The sequence below is a fragment of the Apaloderma vittatum genome, unplaced genomic scaffold (assembly GCF_000703405.1).
Source record: "Apaloderma vittatum isolate BGI_N311 unplaced genomic scaffold, ASM70340v1 scaffold26788, whole genome shotgun sequence".
NCBI classification, from domain to species: domain Eukaryota; kingdom Metazoa; phylum Chordata; class Aves; order Trogoniformes; family Trogonidae; genus Apaloderma; species Apaloderma vittatum.
Window position 1 is genome coordinate 1 of NW_009731683.1, and position 7,518 is coordinate 7,518.

Sequence of the window (7,518 nt, forward strand, 5' to 3'; positions counted from 1 at the left end):
AGCCTCTGGCAGCTTCACTTGGCAATCCAGGGGGGCGCTGGGTGTTCAGGCAGAGATTGCATCGCGCAGGGGGGACAGGACAGGGCAGCCCCTCTCGGGGTCTCTGTGATCAGGGCAAATTGTGTCCCACCGCACCCCGGAGAGCACCGACAGGGTGCTCCAGGGAATGGAAAGGGGACGGTAGATTTGTCTTCAACCCAGGTGTTCCCTTGCCATGGGGAGCCTGGGGAGTTGTAAGCTGCTTGCTCATGGATGTGTGGGACACAGCTTGAGGGTTTTGAGGGACCAGAGGTGACAACCCAGCATGGCTCATGGGGACAAGCTCACCCAGGAGAGATCTCGGTCTCTGGGGCTGCCCCACAAATGACTCCCCTCCCTGATTTTCCCCTTCTCGTCGTCTGTATCTATTGTCAAAGCAAGTACTGTGGGGCATAAATGAAGGGGACAAATTGTATTTAAACTCTGTGGCTTCGGGAGGAGATACTTAACCGCTTCGTGACTGGCTCCGTCCTCACCGTTTGCAGTTCAGACACGGGCTTCAGCCCTTTTGCTGGAGGGGTCCACGACCCTTCATCTGCACAAAGAATCCCCTAAAAGGGACCCACCTCCCTCCTGTTTAGGTGCTGCTCAGACCCTAACGGGTGTAGGACCCTTCGTGGGGCAGGAATCATTTCCCCATACAGGGACACAGCGGTAGGAGGCACCGGAATCTGGATCAACAGGCTGCTCTGGAGTGCTTGTGTCCCCAGATTCGCTGGATCAGGCCAGAAATCTGGTGTTTGGGGCTTTTCCTGCAGCCATGGCCAGCAGAGGCAGCTTGGTGTAAGGCAGAGGAGGGGGGAGCACAGGATAAAACAACAGTTACTGCCCACCCCCTCCCTGCCACACATGATTTTGCAGGCTGTTCCCAGCCTGAAAAATCCTCATCTTCCAGCCTGACGGTGTAGCCGAAGTGATTCTCACCCTGTCATGGCTCTCTCGGTGCTTTTTTGGTCCTGCCGCATCCCCTGCGCGGCGGGGCTGGGTTCAGGTGTGGGAGTACTGCGGCTTTATACATAGCAACACTGCCTAGCTCTCGTCAGGCATTTCTCTAACAAACCCAGGCTTTTTTTTCCTCTCCTGCTGCCTCTGAGCATCACATGGGCCTTTTTGGAGAGATTTCTGCCCCGAGACCAGGAGTTTTCTGGGAGCAATATTAAGTCAGAGGCCCCTGTGCTGTGTGGGTTTTTCTCATGCAGTGTCAACCCAGAATTGTGTCGTCCCGTTATGTGGCCTGGGCACTCAGCATCATGAGATTTTCCTCTGACTTTTTGTAGCCTACTTTAATAATTAAAGGCTTCACAGCCTCAGCAAGAACATTTCGGCCTCTCTGGCTCTCATGCTTGCCTGTCCCTAGATATTTCCTCCTTTCCCTGGTGTCAATTCCCAGCAGCTGGCCAATGCTGTGATTTTAGGTGATTTTGTGCCCTAGACACAGCAGCAGCAAAGCAACATTGGAGATCACCAAGAGGAAAGAAGATGCCTCTAAAGAATATTCCCTGAACCTAAAATACCTCAGGTTTCTCTCAACCTGTTGCTAAATGTTAAAAGAGGATACCAAGAACATTTTTACAGGGCTGATGGCTCGAATCGCAGCTTCGTGCTGTCGCTCCTCGCTGCGACACTAAACCCAGGGCTGTGCAAACGGGTGCTGGGTGCCCAAACCCTGTGATGGCTCGGCAGGACTCGGGGCCCTGGCGAGACATGTGTGGCCACTTGTACCTGGGAGGTCTCAGGGACAGCTGCTAAAGTCCCCCAGGCAGCGTTGGCATCCAGTCGTGGGCAGCGACAGCATCCCACAGAGACTGGAAAGAGCAGTGGGGGGGATCTCTGCCTTGGCCACATCCCTAGGACAGCCAGGACATGGAGTGGGGACATCCCGCACCAGGCACGGAGGGGACAGAGTCAGCAGACAGCACGCACGCCGCAACCCGCTCCTGTGCCAAGGAAATTCCCCGATAAGCCTGGCACGGGGTGGATGCTCGCCAGCGTGACCCACACGTGGCCCAGCGTGGCCAAGGGGGTCTCATGGGCTGTCGTGCACAGAGATCCCACGCGTCCCCGGCCCTGCTATCCGCTCGCAGGCAGCCCTGGCTCTGCCAGTGCTCAGGGAGAGGGGAAAGGTGGCGAGGAAGGGAACGGCATTTCGTAAGGCAGCTGGCAGGGACTGGGAGCAGCAGGGAGAGAGGTTCTGTTCATCCCTGCTGAGGCCTCGTGCCAACCACCCCGCAAATGCAGTCTCTGCTCTGGGGGTCCCCAGCGAGTCACTGCTTGCACTTCGGGTCACATAAGGGGGTTTCCACATCCCCGTTGCCAGGTTGGGAGGAGCTGTCTGAAGGAGAAGTAAAATCATCACTGGACTTCCCAGGCTTTCTATTTAAACAGGCAGAGTCAGGACTGGAAGAGCAGCTTGGCAGGGAGGGGGGAACACGGTGCATCACAGCCCAGCTCCAGATGCCCACACGCCCGCCGGCCCTGGGGGCTGCGAGCTTGGGGAAACAACCTACAGGTTTGCTCCTTCTTTCAGCAAACACATGGACCCGTCCGCTGTCCACGGACTCGTCCAGAGAGTGAGCCCTTGGTGGGGATCAGGAGTTTTGCAGCCCAAGGGGTGGGTGTTTGCTGAAGTAAATGGTGCCCAGAGATGTTTGTAATGTCCTGGGATGGAAGCAGGAGATGCCCAGGCAGCATCTGATGCTCCGTCTCAGGCATCCTCCTCACTCCCCTGGACGCAGCAACACAGAGAAGCGTGGGACACTCGTGCAAGGTGGAGACAGATTTTGCAGGATGGAGAGGGGTCTTGCACAGCTTTGAGTTGACATCTCCTTCCTCCTGCTCTCAGGGGTAAATGCCATGCACACCCAGCGCGGTTGGGGGACTCAGATATCCCACCAAACCCTCTCCCTCTGCTCCAACCACCTGGGGAGCATCCCGCATGGCTGGAGGATGCTGCCTCCCCACAAGCGGCTTTTTCTCATCTGCGGAGGGAAGCAAGAGGTTCCTGGGTTGAGCAGACTGAAGCAGAGCATACAACACTCCCTGGCCTCCACAGGAATCGTGCTAAACAGCTGGAAAACACCTAAAATAGGTTTGCTGCCTTCACACTGCTGGAAACACTCACATCTCCCCTCTTGCATCCTTCCTCCCCACACGGCAGCAAGGCAGGACCCCCATCCTGTCATCCCCCCACCCGACCGGGCGCAGCGGGGTCCCTCAGCCCAAACTTCCCTCTCACAGCCACGCTCAGGGAAGATGAAACAAGTTCAAAGGGAGGGGAAGCAGCCAGCTGCAGGGTGTCCGCCGGGAACCAGCCCCTCGGCATCCCCGTGGCGGCAGGATGTCAGAGGGGGACGGTGCCGGCGGGATGTTGGGGGGGGATTTAGGTCCTTTGGCTCCAGCCTCTGCTGCTGACTCAGGGGCCCCCGTTCTCTGCTCTGGGATGTTGCATTGGGTTTTTTGTAGAGGGCTGTGGCAGAAGGAGCTGGTGTCCTCAGGACACGCTGGACCACGGTGCCAGTGCCTTGGGTGCTCAGATGCAGCCTGGTCCCATCTTGGTGTGTCCTTGGGAGTCCTCCCAATGTCCACTTCACTTGGACCATCATCTCCTTCCTCAAACTCTTTGGAACATGTATCAGGAAGATAAAAACTGGAGAAAGGTGCTGGTAGCAAGAGCCCTTGTACAGAGGGTCTCTCACTCCACACCAGGGACCTTCACCCTCTGTGCTTGGGCCCCAACATTGGGTTGTCCACCCCCAGCCCTGCCCTTCCCACCTTGTGGCATCCCGAGCCAGGGCAAGTTGCTGAAGCTTTCAAATGCACACGTGCGGCTACTGAGCCATGGAAATTAGACCAAACCGGGCTGGAAACTGCTAGTAAATGGGGAAGGGGGGATGGCTGGCAGGAGGCTTGGGCACAACAGGGGGAAAGCCCAGGGTAAAACAGCGTCTGTGGGTGGTTCTGCAGACAGGGTTGGTATCCATCGGTGGTTCAGAAATTGCCTCTCCTCAGCCTCATGAGATAAAACAGCTCAGGGATGGCAGGAGCATCCCTTGGCCCTGGACTGCAGCACCTGCAAGTCAGAGGTGAGGAGGACTTGCAGGTACCCCGAGAGCTCTTGGGTGGACCCAGCGGTGGAAGGTGGAAGCTTTTCCCCATTGACTTCGCTGTTTTTCAGGCTCCTCCCTGAGCTGAGGCTCTTGCCGGGATTGCAGTGCTCTTTCCCCTTCTCTCCAGGCTTTCCAAGGGCTGCAGGCGTGGGGCCAGCTGGGGCTGGGTCACGGGGAAGCCTAGGAATTCTTGTCACCCTCAGCCAGCTGGGTTGCAGAGAAGGACATGCATCCGAGATGATTTTCCCTCTTTTCCTCCTGGATCCTTCATGGAAGGTCCTTGGCAGGAGAGCAATGGACACCCCGCTGCCATGGCAGGGAGGACGAGGAGGACTTTGGGATGAGACCCTGCTTTGGCCCAAATTCCCAAGCACCAAAGCAACTAAGGGCCCATGGGAAAGCTTTCCAGCACTTCCAGCACTAAATTTCTGGAAGCCTTCCTGGATATTTGGGCTCTGGCACCCAGCAGATGTGTTCAGAATGGAGACGGCGAGGTTTTGGACCAGGCTGGGATGTGTGGTGGTCCCAGTGCCCGCAGGAAGTGGTCCCCTGGGGACATGTACCCACTCAAGGGAGGTTGCGAAAGCAATTTTTTCAGGCTGGCACAAGAGTTTCAACCCGAAGCAATGGGGTAAAATTAAGAGAAGGAACCGTATGCTCCATCTGAGGGCAATTTGCTGGCCAGGTGATGGGTCTCACAGGTCCTCAGGGGAGGTAAAGGGGTCTGGAGAGGTCTCTAGCCAGCCTGGCCAAAACAGCAGCTGGAGAGGGCAGTGGTGAGTGATCCTGTCCAGTCAGGCAAGTGAATAAACCAAACCGTGGCTCTTTTGAGGCTTATTTTTAAATTAGGAGGCAACATTTTAAAAGCATCCAGGTGACTCAGAGCTGGGAGCGGGAAGGTCGGGAGCTGCAGGGGGGCTCTCATGCCCAGGAGCTCTTATTTCAACCTTCATTAGTCAACAAAAAGACACCATTTATCCTTATGGGCCCTGCCCCTGAGAAAGCACACTGAATTTCCAAGGAAAACCGGAGAAAATGTGGGGATTCGCAGGTCTTTGCAGCCGCCTCTTTTGTTTCTTTCCTTGCTGCCCTCCACCAGATCTATTTTTAGCAAACGAGGGTGATCTGCGGAGACCTTCATTCCCAAGGAACAGGCAAATCTGAACCTTAGATGGAGAATAAAAGGCAGAAATCACAGTCCAGAGAGGTCTGATGGAGACTTTGGGCTGTTTCCAAGCTGCAGTTTCCAGCACCTTGCACCAGCTCAGCGTGTGGGGGCTAAATCAGAGCGAGCATTTCACACCGAGCTCTGCTCAAACCAGACCTGGGATGCACGGACGAGCTGTGCCGGTCCAGGACCGGGAGCTCCATCCTTTCTGGTATCACCAAATACTCAGAGCCTCAGAAACGGGAAGGGATTTAGCAGCAGGTTATATTGGTCTTGAGAACCTGGTAAAGACCCAGGTGAGCCGGTTCTCAGCAGGGCTCTGTGATCCGCAGGGTAATTTTCTAAGTCAGAGATCAAAGCCGCGAGGGCTCTTTCCTCAGTGAGGGGACGTCTGGATCGAGCTCGGCACAGCTGCTGCTGAGACTTTTCCCAACAGATGCAAAACCAGGTCACTCGAAAAAGCTCCAGACGCTGCCGTGCCGGCTGGAGAGAAGTGGCTTGTGCTGGAAGCGGTGTCCCCAGCTCCTGAGGTCTCAGGGATTTGTGGGGGTCCCCCTCCACGGGTCTGCCCGTGGGATGTTCCCTTCTTAGTAGCACAGAGGGAGGGGGAGAAGAGCAATGAATCCTGTCCAGGGATGCTCCAGCCTTGCTGGTATTTAGGATTATTAAATTTTCTGGATTAAAAGGGCAAGGGGAGATGCGTGGTGGTGACTCTGGGCGGGTTTCCCGAGCAGCAGCACCCCCTCTCATCCCAGCCCCTCTCCTGTACCTCTGAGAGGGGTGGGACACGGTGCCCTCGCGGGGTAATCTGCCCAGGGTGTCGTCTCATCCTGACCCCGTTAGCCACAAGTCAACATCTGTCCCCTCAGCAGAATCTACATCTGCCCATGTCGCTGCAGGGTGGTGAATGAAAGCCAGCTCCTTGCTGGTGTTTGACTGCTACACCCCAATGTTTTCTGGGAATATTTTCTTCCCCCCCACACCCCACCCCAGTTAAACTGATTTTCAGGTTAAAGCATTAACCCTTGACGATGTATCACCGGTAAATTTGAAGGCATGTTCCCAGGAAGGGCAATAGCGCGTTTGCCAAAAGGGAAACTGAGGCACAGAGCCGCACCGTGGCTTGCTCAGGGTCACCCCACCAGGCAGGGACAGAGGCTGGGGCACAGTAGGTGGTTTTGGAAGCTGAGATGTGTCGGGACAACTTGGCCTTTCTGTTCATGGCCTGTGCAGCTGGTGTCATATCTTAACTGTGCCCGGGTCACCTGGCAGCCAGGCTGCTCCATGATCCCAGCCCATGCAATGGTGATCCCTGCAGGAGTAACTCAGGGTTATCCAGGAGGTCCAGTGGTGCTCCTGGGCTGCAGATCCTTGATCTGCAGAGCCTGGAGTCAAGATTGCCAGAAGTCCCTCCTGTGGGCAATCAGTCCTGATGAAAAGTGACAGCATCTCCATCCACTGACAGGATAAAAGGGGCTGAGACCCATCTGTAGGGACAATCACCTTAATAAGGTGTCTTCTGCTCATGAATTCATCCTGCACAGACATCAAACCAGGTGGAGATGGGCACATGGAACCCAGCAAGGCTCTGCCACCTCCTTAACAGTGGTTCTGGTCTGTTGGGTACCACCAACCCAAGAGGACCTACTCGACAAAGCGGGCAGATGAGACACTAGCCAGCTGGCATCTCTTCATGCCGTGGCAATATAAATTGGCCACGAGGTCCCCACTGAGCAAAAGGTGAGGAGCACCAACAGCCAGGGCCACCCGAATGTGGTGGGATGGACAGGGAGGTGTCTGCAGGGAGTAAGGTGAGGTCCCTCACTGCAGGTGAGTGGTGGTCCTGTGCCCAGAGTACAACAGTCCCTCAGCCCCGGTGTTGAGCAGCAGAGCCCCAAACCCCCCTGAGAACACCAAGACAGACTGAACCACTTCCATCGGCACCATCGAGCACTTTGGAGATGATTTTCCCTTTCCTGGAGTGACTGGGGTGTTTCCCAGGGTGCTGGGTTGGTGGAGGTAATGGTGATGCACATCAGGGCTTGGTGCCCAGTGCTTTCCAAGGACCCTCTGCAGCTCCTGGCAATAAGACAAGCGAAACACCCGACAGAAGGAGGCTCTGCCAAAGAAAAAACTGCTGAGTCAGCCCACCCAGACCCCGCCAGCCCAGCCTGGCCCTGGGGGCAGCCTGTCAGGAGTGAGTCA